At 35.5% G+C, this 10,466-nt stretch overlaps 1 protein-coding gene across 9 annotated transcripts in view; it reads right to left on the bottom strand.

Moving 5' to 3' along the window:
• Positions 1–10,466, bottom strand: part of RBM33 (RNA binding motif protein 33) — a 182,096-nt gene that overhangs the window by 55,820 nt on the left and 115,810 nt on the right. The gene's annotated exons all lie outside the window — the stretch shown is intronic.

Raw genomic sequence — 10,466 nt, 5'->3', positions numbered from 1 at the left:
AAAAAAAAAAGAATTAAAATCTAAAAAAATAAGAATAAAAATAAAAAATAATAAATCCAATTCTTCAAAAATCCTACTTCCTAGACAGAATAAAGAATGGAGAGAAAACTAAATAATTAAAATTCTACTAAAAACAATCAAACAGAAAACCATGATATAACAAAAAAGGTCAATGGCCCATTTATTTTACGCAATTTTTGATCTAACAAATCCGCAGTATAACAAAGAATCTGAACAGTCCCATTAGAGTTGAATGCAACAGGACTGAATGTGTATTAAGTAAATCTGGGGCTCACTTTTAAGTAGAAAAGGAAGGAGAAAATGAAGGAGGGGTTGTTAGTAGAGGTTGTTACTTGATAACTTTCATTTAACCATCTACAAATGAACTAATTCTCAACACTACAGTCACAGAAATGAACTGGGACCTCAGGCTTGCCCGAGTTTTGACAGCTTTCAACATAAAGCACAGCATCAAAATAGGACAGCTTGCTCTCCTGCTGGGACATTCTGTACTTTTTTCTCTGTGAAACTAATGGAATAAAGTAACATTTTATTTAATTTCCCGCCAAATCATTAAAAAATTCATTACCCTGATCAGAGGAAAACAGCAAAATTCAGTAATTACCTTTATTTTTCAGGAAAAAAGTATAGACAGGCATTTCAGAGGGGCAATTAAAGGAAAAAAAATTACTGTAGGTGAACAATTTATTCTGTCTTCACTCAGAAGATAATAAGCTATGTTAAAAGCTCTCAGGGCACATCTGTTTTTAACACAGCAAAAGAAGATTAAGACAAATCAAGATAAAGCTACTAAATTGATAATTAAACATTTTATATTCTTTACCTATGCTGTGTGGTTATTTAAAAGAAATCACTGATGTGAAGTCACATTTATAAAACCAGCCAATTTTATTTAAGAATTATGCCCATTATAATTTATATAGGAACACAATAAGAGAATCATAGGTTACTGAGGATGGTATAGAGATTCAGGGAACACCTAGTCCAACATCCTTTTACTGCAAATGAGCCCACTGGAAATAGATGGAATGATGTGCCCTCAATCATGATTTCATCCTGATATGATAATTCCTTCCAACAACACATATGAACTCAATTATAATGTATGGTGTTATAACTTACAGAGCTGAATTTGCACTTGGCTAACATCAGCTGGATATGATATCTTCCTAAATCCAGCTTCAGTACCATGGCCCACTCTACTAGGTAAAATATATAGTAGTTTTTGAACCTAGATCTGATGTCCAAATCCGGTCCTATTTGCTATAAGACTTCTATTTAATGTCCTAAGTTTGATGGGGAACATTTCTACTCATTTCGTTATTTTAAAAGGGGCCATATACTAAATTCTCATGTAAATGATTCAGCTTTAAGAAAAACTAATTTACATAAGAGACAAATTAGGGATTAACAAAAATATTTTACAATGGAGTGTTTTTTTAAATTATAAATTCCTTCTATTTTTAAAATATAAAATATAACTTGAACTAACAAAAACCAAACTTCCCTTCTCTAACTGTCCTAAGTAAGAATCAATACTTACTTGAGATTTTTTTTCCCCAAATAATGGGCTCCCTTAAATTCTTATATTTAAAATTACTGAACTAAGCTCGCACTGTCCTACTAGTTCTTGTTCTCTTTCTTTCCTCCTGGGGGGGTGGGGAGATGGGAGTAGGGGTGGGACAAAGAAGGGAAGAGAAGTGGTGGTGGTGGTATGAGCTCAAGGATCAGAAAGGCTGTATTTCCAGTGCCTGGAGTTAATAAATAACTACAGAGTGCTTGAAGGTTTGAAAAGAACTTTACATATGTTATCTCATTTGACTGTCAACAGGACTGTGAAGTGAAGTAGGTGTATTATTATTATCATCTGACAGATGAGGAAGCTAAGGCTAAGAGGAGTTAAGTCAGTTGCTCAGGGTCACATATCTAGTAAGCAGGACTCAAGTCTTTCTAACTCCAAGTCCAGTTCTAGCCATGATACCAGGGATTTCCAACCTGGAGCATGTATTACCCCAGGGAAATATGAGAAGCTTACCAAGGGGGCCTGAGAACTATTTGGTAAGCAACTAGTAGTAGTGCTAGTGACAAAATCTGTGGATTGGAGAGGGAAGGAGAATAGAAGGAGAAAAGGAAAGGAGAGTTACAGAGCATCTGAAAATAAAATTTAAGTCTGTTTAAGAAATAATTCTAAATGCCCAAAGATCAAATAAAATAAGACCAGACAATGACATTCCTTTCATACTAAGCTAGAAAAAGTCAGTGACAACAACCCAGTGAAGATGAGCTAAATGATCTTCACAAATAACCAGAAACTCCAAATTCATCTCCAGTCTACAAGAGGTATAAAAATCTTTGGTGTCCCCTTGGAGAAAACATATCTCATTCTTATTAAACATGTTTAGGAAGCTTATCTCTCTGAATCAGAGCTCTCAGATCTATTCTCAATCAAATTCAAAACAAGAAACAACCTGGAGGTTAAGCAGAATATGTTGTTATTTCTTTCAAAAACGATACAGAAAACAAAACTGTTAGTAGACAACAAATACTCACTAATTTGACTATATTCTATAATAATATATTTAACAACTTTATGATACTAAAAGATATTTATTATGTATTAAATAAAGCTTACTTTATGAAAAATTAATCAATTTTACATGCATATGCATGGCAAACTCTAAAATGTATTTCCTTTCATAATGAATAGGTGGTAAGGAAAGGTTTACTAAAAAGCCCTGGGATATGGGAACTGAAAAAGGTTGGGAACCTCCACACTAAAAGCCAGGTGATTTAACTTTGAGTTAAGATAACAGTTATCAAATATTTAAAGCTTGAAGGGAACTAAGAGGTACAGCACCCTTATTTTTACAGGTAAGAGGCTGCTATAAACACAATAGAAAACCAACAGCAATCGTTGGGTAGAAGCACCATCATCAACACAGACTGCTTTATCTTCATTTGGCCAACTATCCTTTAGAAAAAACTAGTATAAAAATGTAAATCAATATTTCTATTGATTTCTAAATATTACAGAGAAAATTATAGTAAGAGGAATTTTTTCCTCAATTCGTTTTCTACTACAGTAATAAACACATAATCAACTCAACAAGCATTTATTAAACGTGCCAGGCACTGTACTAAGCACTAGGCATAAATAAAGGCAAAAAGTCCCTGCCCTGAAGCTGACAATCTAATAAAGAAGATAATATGCATATACCACGTACAAAAAAATATAGACAGGATAAACTGTAAAAAATCTCAAAGGTAAGACACTAATTATGGAAGACCAGGAAAGAATTCCTGTAGAAGGAGGGATTTTAGCTAAGACTTGAAGACAGGAAGAAGACATAAGAGGAAGAACATTCTAGGCATGAGGAAAATGGAATGTCTTTTTCAAGGAACAAGCAACAAGGAGGCATGGTGGGGCTGAGGAGGAATAAGGTGCAAGAATACTGGAAAAGTGTGGAGGGGGGAGGGGATTACGAAGGGCTTTAAAAGGCAGAGAATTTTCTCTTTGATCCTGCAGGTAAGAGGGAGACACTAGAGCAGACTGAATGGGGACTGGGTGGAGAGGCTGGTGACTTGTGCTTCAGGAAGAGCACTGTGATCATTGAGTGGAGGATGAACAGGAGTTGGGACAAATCTGAGGCAAGAACAACCCGAAGGTTATTGCAGGAGTCCAGGGGCAAGGCAATGAGAACCTCCACCAGAGTGGTGGCAGTGTCACAGGAGAGGAGGGGGTGTATATGGCAGATGTTGTAGAATCAACAGGATTTGGCAACTGATTTGATGGCGGAGGGGATGGGGGGCTGGCAAGGAGAGTAAGGAGTAAAGGATAGCATCTAGATTTCGAGCCTAGGTGATTATGGAAATAGGGATGAATAGGGATGTCTACAACACTAATAGGAAAGTTAGTGGGTGGGCAGGGTTTGGGGAAAAAGATAATGAGCTCAGTTTTGTACATATCGAGGTTAAGATGTCCAATAGGCAGTTGGAGATAATGAGACTAAAGATCAGGGTTGGATAAGTAGATCTATACAGAGAAGATAACTGGAGAAGATAACTCCACAGGTGCTGATGAGGTCACCAAGAGAAGTAGCAGAGAGCTGGAAAAGAGGAGAGGGCCCAGGCCCAGGCCCAAGCCCAGGAGAGAGGTATAGCCAAGGTCAGTAGAGGTAACCTGAATGAATATTCAGGAAAAGAGACTGAAGAGTAGTCCAGATACGATGGAGAACCAAGACAGCAATGTCACAAAAACCTAGAGAGAAGAGAGTATCAAGAAGAGGGTGACTGAGACTATCAATGGCTGCAGAGGTCAAGGAGGACAAGGATTGAAAAGCCATTAGAATTAACAAATTAAGAGATCATTATTAACTTCAAAATGGCAGTTTCAGCTGAATGATGAGGTTAGAAGCCAGAATGAAGAGAATTAAGAGAGGAAAAAAAGTAGAGGCTAATGGTAGAGAGCTTTTAGCCATAAAAGGGAGGATACAGGATAAGAGCTAGCAGGGATACGTAAATCAATTAAGAGTTAACTGAAGATGGGGTAACACATGGGCATGTCTGCAGGCAGCAGGGAAGCCTGTAGACAGGGAGAGAATAAAGATTAGTGAGAGAGTGGAAATTATTGAGGAGGCAATCTGCTGAAGAGTATAAGACAGAATGGTATCATTTGTGCATGTGGAGGGCTCTGCCTTGGCAAGGAGAAGGCCTAACTCTTCATGTGAGAAAGGAGTGAAAGAAAAGATAGTGGCAGAAAGCATCTTCCAAGAGATGAGAAGAGAGAGACCTCTCAACAAATGGCCTCAAATTTTTCAGTGAAATATGTGGCAAGATTCTCAGGTGAGAGGTTGAAGGAAAAGTGAATCATGGGAAGTTTGAGAAAAGATAAAAAAAGATTTGGAAAACACTGTGGTGAATGGAAGGGTGAAATGGTTAGAGGTGAAAAATGACCACCTTGCTGCAATGTAACATATGTAACAAATTTGTAGCGGACCCAAACCAGGAGAGTTTCATGATTTTCTCCAGTTTTATTCAGTAGTACATGCAAAGCACAGTGGATGGTGGGAGTAACCCAAGGCAAGGGTTTAGGGGTTTGGGAGGGCAAGACTGGTGATGGGATAACGGGACAAGGAACTCAAGAAAAAAGGACAGTATAGAATCAAACTGATTCACTAAAGTGATGAAAATGAAGAAGGATTAGAGTATAGCCAGTGCAGGCCTGGCAAAGAACTGAAGGATAGAAGGATTGGAGGTCATAGTATGCATGAAGAACCTAGTCAGGAGTCAGTCATAAAGCAGAGGGGAAAATAGAATGATCAAAGATTATGATCAAATAAAAGAATTTCAGAGTTCATGAACAAAGACACAGACTTTTAAAGGTGTCTAGGACACCTCAGGAGGTTATGTCCATTTAATTATACCCAAAAGATGGTAGCCTATATTTTCAAAGGATAATATATGAACTCTACATGATAGTTTTAAATTCATTTCTGAATAGTCGCCGAAAGTATAATACCGATAAGGATACTTGGTTTAAAAAGTACATATTTTTTTCTACCTCCTAAACTTATCTCCTAACACCAAACTAACTAATCTGAGTATCTCGTCTATGAAATATCATTACAACATCTTTGTATTAAAGATTTTGTTAAAGAATAATTTGCATGTTAATAAAAGAGTAGGTAATAATTAAAAGGAAGAACTGAAGATGAAGAAACTTCCCTTTTTGAGAGGACAGAGCAATATGGAGGCGGGAGGGAGGGGGAGAGAGAGAAAAAGTGAGGGAGAAAAGGAGCAAGAGGAGGGAGAGACAGAAAGATAGAACAAGACAAAGAGAAAGCAGTTTCTTCACTAAACCTTCCCTACACCAATGAAATCACAGGGGAATTAATATCACTATAGATAATATAACAAAAGATTCAAAAATAACATGCCTCAAGAATCATTATCTGTACTACCCCCTGAAAAGCTCAATAAAATTCAAAGCTATAAATGTTGACTATGAGCAATTAAGAAAGGACAGAAAATAAGAATTGTTTTGATTCATAATTGACTCATTAAGTATAACTACATCTACAGCAATCTAATTAAGTTGTAAGATCTTCCCCATGTGGATGCCAGAACAAAAATTCAAAGAAAATTCTGGCTCACTAAGTAAGTGAAGAGTACACTTGAAATTTTTTAAAATAGTGATCATTCACCAGAGTATAATTTCTTGGCAGGTACTATATACTGAGAAAGTTCCAAGTTTTTCCTACACACTGAATACTGGAATAAGCAGACTGTTACATGCAAGGAACAATTCAATTATAATTATTAAGAGCAAGTTTGGTCTTTGTATATAGTGAGAACATTGCTTCTTTTCTTCACAGGCAAGTCTCATAAATACAAGATAAGAAATGACTAACTTTGTACTAAGGGACCTAGGGGTCACAGTGAGCTCTAAGATGAATGTGAAAAAATAAAGGAATGTTATTATTAAACGAGTAAGCCAGATATGTGAAATGCCCAAATATTTTGGATCAGAACCATGATGCAATCCTTCCAACAGCTTAGTACCAGTCAGCTGTTTACTAGAGACCTAGGTTCAGTTCTAGACTCTGCAATTTGAATGCTACAGAATTGTCACGTATATGTGAACCAGCAGTCTTGTAACATAAAAGATAACCCTTGGATACAGATTTGCAGTCCATGGTCAGGGGGAAAAAGGCTCAGAAATTAGCACTTTTTCATTAATCACAATTACATAGTGTGACTCTTTAAAATAAACCCCAAACCATCATAAGATAAACTAAGGTCATGAAGGCAGTGTCACTTATGGCAGTTCAGGGGGACACAAAATTATTCTTTATAAAAAATACTTTTTCTTATTTTGGCTTAGTCAATATTTTATTTATGGTGGAAGGAATATAAAAATTAACATAATGTCAAGGAAAAATAAGATAAAATCAAATGATATTAGATAATTGGTTATTCATAACCCTTTACTGAAAATCTATCTCCAAAAAGATGTTTTTTTGGTTTTATTTTGAAACAAAATTGTACAAGTTACTTTTAGAATTCTTCATGGTGAAAATGATCTCCAACTATACAGTAAATGACTTGGCAAAATTCAAAGAGACACTAATAGCTTTTAATAAAGGAAAAGTGAAGACTACTTCTTAACACCTCCAAGGCATCTGGGAGAGTGCTCTGTTTAAATAGCAAGCCTTATGTTCAATGAGAGCTTTTGTGACAAAAGATGTAGATAAAACACAGCTTTGCTCTACTTCTTAAAATTATGACCCAAATAAAATAAACCAGTAATGACAATTATTGACTATGATATGAGCAAAAATTTGTTGTGAGAAAAGACAACTTTTCTCTGGAAAACCAAAAACAGTAATATTCTCTGAGTTTCTTATTATAAATAAGTCAACCTAAATTTAGTCATATGATTTCATCTAGTGTTCACCTGTCTAAATACAACAAAGCCTTCCTCCTCCTAGATCAGAGAACTAATATCTGATATGGCTGATCCCATTCTTCCTGAAAAATCTCTTTTCTCTTGACTAGTATGATATTGCATCAGACTTGTTCTCTTCCTACCTGTTCCTTCTCATTTTCCTTCAGTAGTTCATTTTCTTTCTTCTGCACACTAAATGTTGACATTACCTAAAATTCTGCTTTTCATCCTCTCCTTAATTTCCACATTTACTTGATGATCTCAGTGATGCCTAGACCTTCTATAAAGATAACTACCAAATCTCTCTTTCTAGTTCTAACCTCTTTGCTCAGATAGTTCCACACAGACAGCTGTCTGAGGAACATCTCCATCTAGATGTCCTACTGGCACTTCAAACTCCACAAATCAATTCAAATTAAGTCATCATTTGTCCTTCCTCCAAACTAGGTTTTCTTCCTAACTTCCTTAATTTTGTAAAAAATATCACTCATGCTCAAATATTTGAGTCATCTTTAATGAATACTTCCCTCCTTCATCTTCACCATGTCACCCTAGAAATTATACCTTAGCAACATCTACTTTCACCCTTTCCTTCCCATTTTTACTATATTGATTTATGGCTTCCTGGAGACTTCTCTGGAGCCTTCTGTTCCCCTTTAATGAATTCTCCATTTTTCTGTGGCCAAATTAATTATCTAAAAGCACACCTCTGACCACATCATTGTTTTCTTAAAAAATGTTCAATGTTTTCTTGCTATTTAGTATGGTCTAAATTCCGCAATATAACATTCAAAATTCTTCATAATATGACTGCAAATTACATTTCTAGTCTTGCCTCCGCGACTTCTCTAACGTATATTCTAAGCTACATTTAAATAGGACTATTAGTTCTTCCATGAACAAATAATAAACATCTCCAACTCTGCTCCTCTGTTAATTATTTTGTATTTATCCTGTATATAGTTTACTTTTTATATGTTTGTTTGCATGTAGTCTCCCTCATTAGATTATAAGCTCTTTGAGGGCACTGATTTTTTTTTGTCTCTTTTTGTATCTGCACTGCTTAGAACAGTGCCTGGTATACAATAGGTGCTTAATACATGTTTACTGATTGATTGTTCCTATGAACTTCCTGTTCCTCTGCTCTCATGTCCTCCCTTTTTATATCTCTTAAGAAATTCCACCCATCCTTCCAAGACAGCTGAAATGATGCCTCCCTTCAGGAAAAATAACCTGAAGCCATCCTCGCCAAATTTAATCACTTTCCCCTTCTAAAACACAACACTATCCAAGCATTTGCTTGTTATCTGTCTTGTTTTATAATCATTTGTGGAGTAGTTACTTCTCTACTAATTGTTAAGTTCTTTGAGGTCAGGGACTATTTATCTTTCTGACATAGCACTTTACATAGTGTTTTGCACAAAGTAGGTGCTCAGTAAGTATTTGTTAAAATTAAACTATCATGCTACTCATGCTACTACTAGATCTGTAGCCCAAAGAGATCAAAGAAAAAGGAAAAGGACCTACGTGCACAAAAATATTTATAGCAGCTTTTTTTGAGGTAGCAAAGAACTGGAAATTGAGGGGATGTGCATTAATCGGGGAATAGCTGAACAAGTTGTGGCCTATTATTGTGATGGAGTACTACTGTGCTATAAAAAATGACCAGGGGTGGTTTCAGACATAGCAAGACCTATATGAACTGATGCAAAGTGAAGTGAGAAGAACCAGGAAATCATTGTGGGACAGTAACAGCAATGTTGTAATGAAGGTGAACTGTGAAAGATGTGGCTATTCTGATCAATATCATGATCCAAGACAATACCAAAGGACTCATGATGAAAAAATGCTATCTACCTCCAGAGAGAGAACTGATGAACTCTGCACGCAAACTGAAGTATAATTTCCTCCCTTTATGGGGGGTGGAGGGGGTGGGGTTGAGGGGAGAAGAGAGCAGCGATATGGCTTTTATGGAAGTGTTTTGCATAATTTCACATGTATAATTAATACCATATTGCTTGCTATCTCAGTGGGTGATAGAGGGGTGAAGAGAATTTGGAACTCAAAATTTACAAAGAAAAAAAGGTTAAAATTAATTATTAATTAAAATTACTAATTAAACTATCAGTGTTTTGCACCGCAATTAATAAAAGTGGGAAAAGACTACTGAATTCAGCTACAAAAATTTTGGTAAGATTCCATTATAATATTTAATCATTTTGTTACAATACATACATCACTTTAAAAACGCGCGCGCACACACACACACACACACACACACATACATTTTCAGTATGTGGGGCCTAAAGATGAAATAGAATTATTATCTAGAGTATTTGTAATTAAAAAAAAAGTACTATGAATCTTATAAAGAGAAAGAAGGCAATGTCAACCTAACTTCTGAGATTTTTTTTTCATTATTAATTATAATGTTTTGTGGGCATTTAATTTCTGTCTGGATAGTTCAAATTTTTACAATTTAAAAATGTAAGAAAAGTTGAAAGTAATTATTATTTAATGGCTTGATTAAAAAAACTTTCAGTAGTATGACTTGCTCTCTATTTTTACATTAATGACACATAATCAGGGATTTTTATTACAGAACCTGACTTATGGAGAAAAGACCCAGAGAAAGAACTTGTTTCAGAAAACTTACTTAAACTAGATTGAAAAATGCTATTACTTTTGGATCTTCTAAAAGGACAAAGACAACTTTTATACACATAGGTACTTGTTATAATAGGGTTCTTCATATCTAAAGGGACCTTATTTTGTGGTACTATAAATAAAGCCTCTCTAAACTACTTCACAGGAAAATAGTGAAACTCATCACTAAATACGGTTCAAAAGTCACAATGACAGATACACAGTAATTTTGAAAGAGTATAACCCTTCCCACCTAAGCCATGATGAAATCACCTACAAATTAAAATCAATTTAGGCCATAGATTCTACAGTCTTACTTTTTGTTTGTTTTTAGGGATGTTGCGGAGAAGGA

The sequence above is a fragment of the Vombatus ursinus genome, unplaced genomic scaffold, assembly GCF_900497805.2.
Source record: "Vombatus ursinus unplaced genomic scaffold, bare-nosed wombat genome assembly UNPS02014852.1, whole genome shotgun sequence".
Lineage (NCBI taxonomy): Eukaryota > Metazoa > Chordata > Mammalia > Diprotodontia > Vombatidae > Vombatus > Vombatus ursinus.
This window is presented reverse-complemented; position numbering and strand designations above follow the sequence as displayed.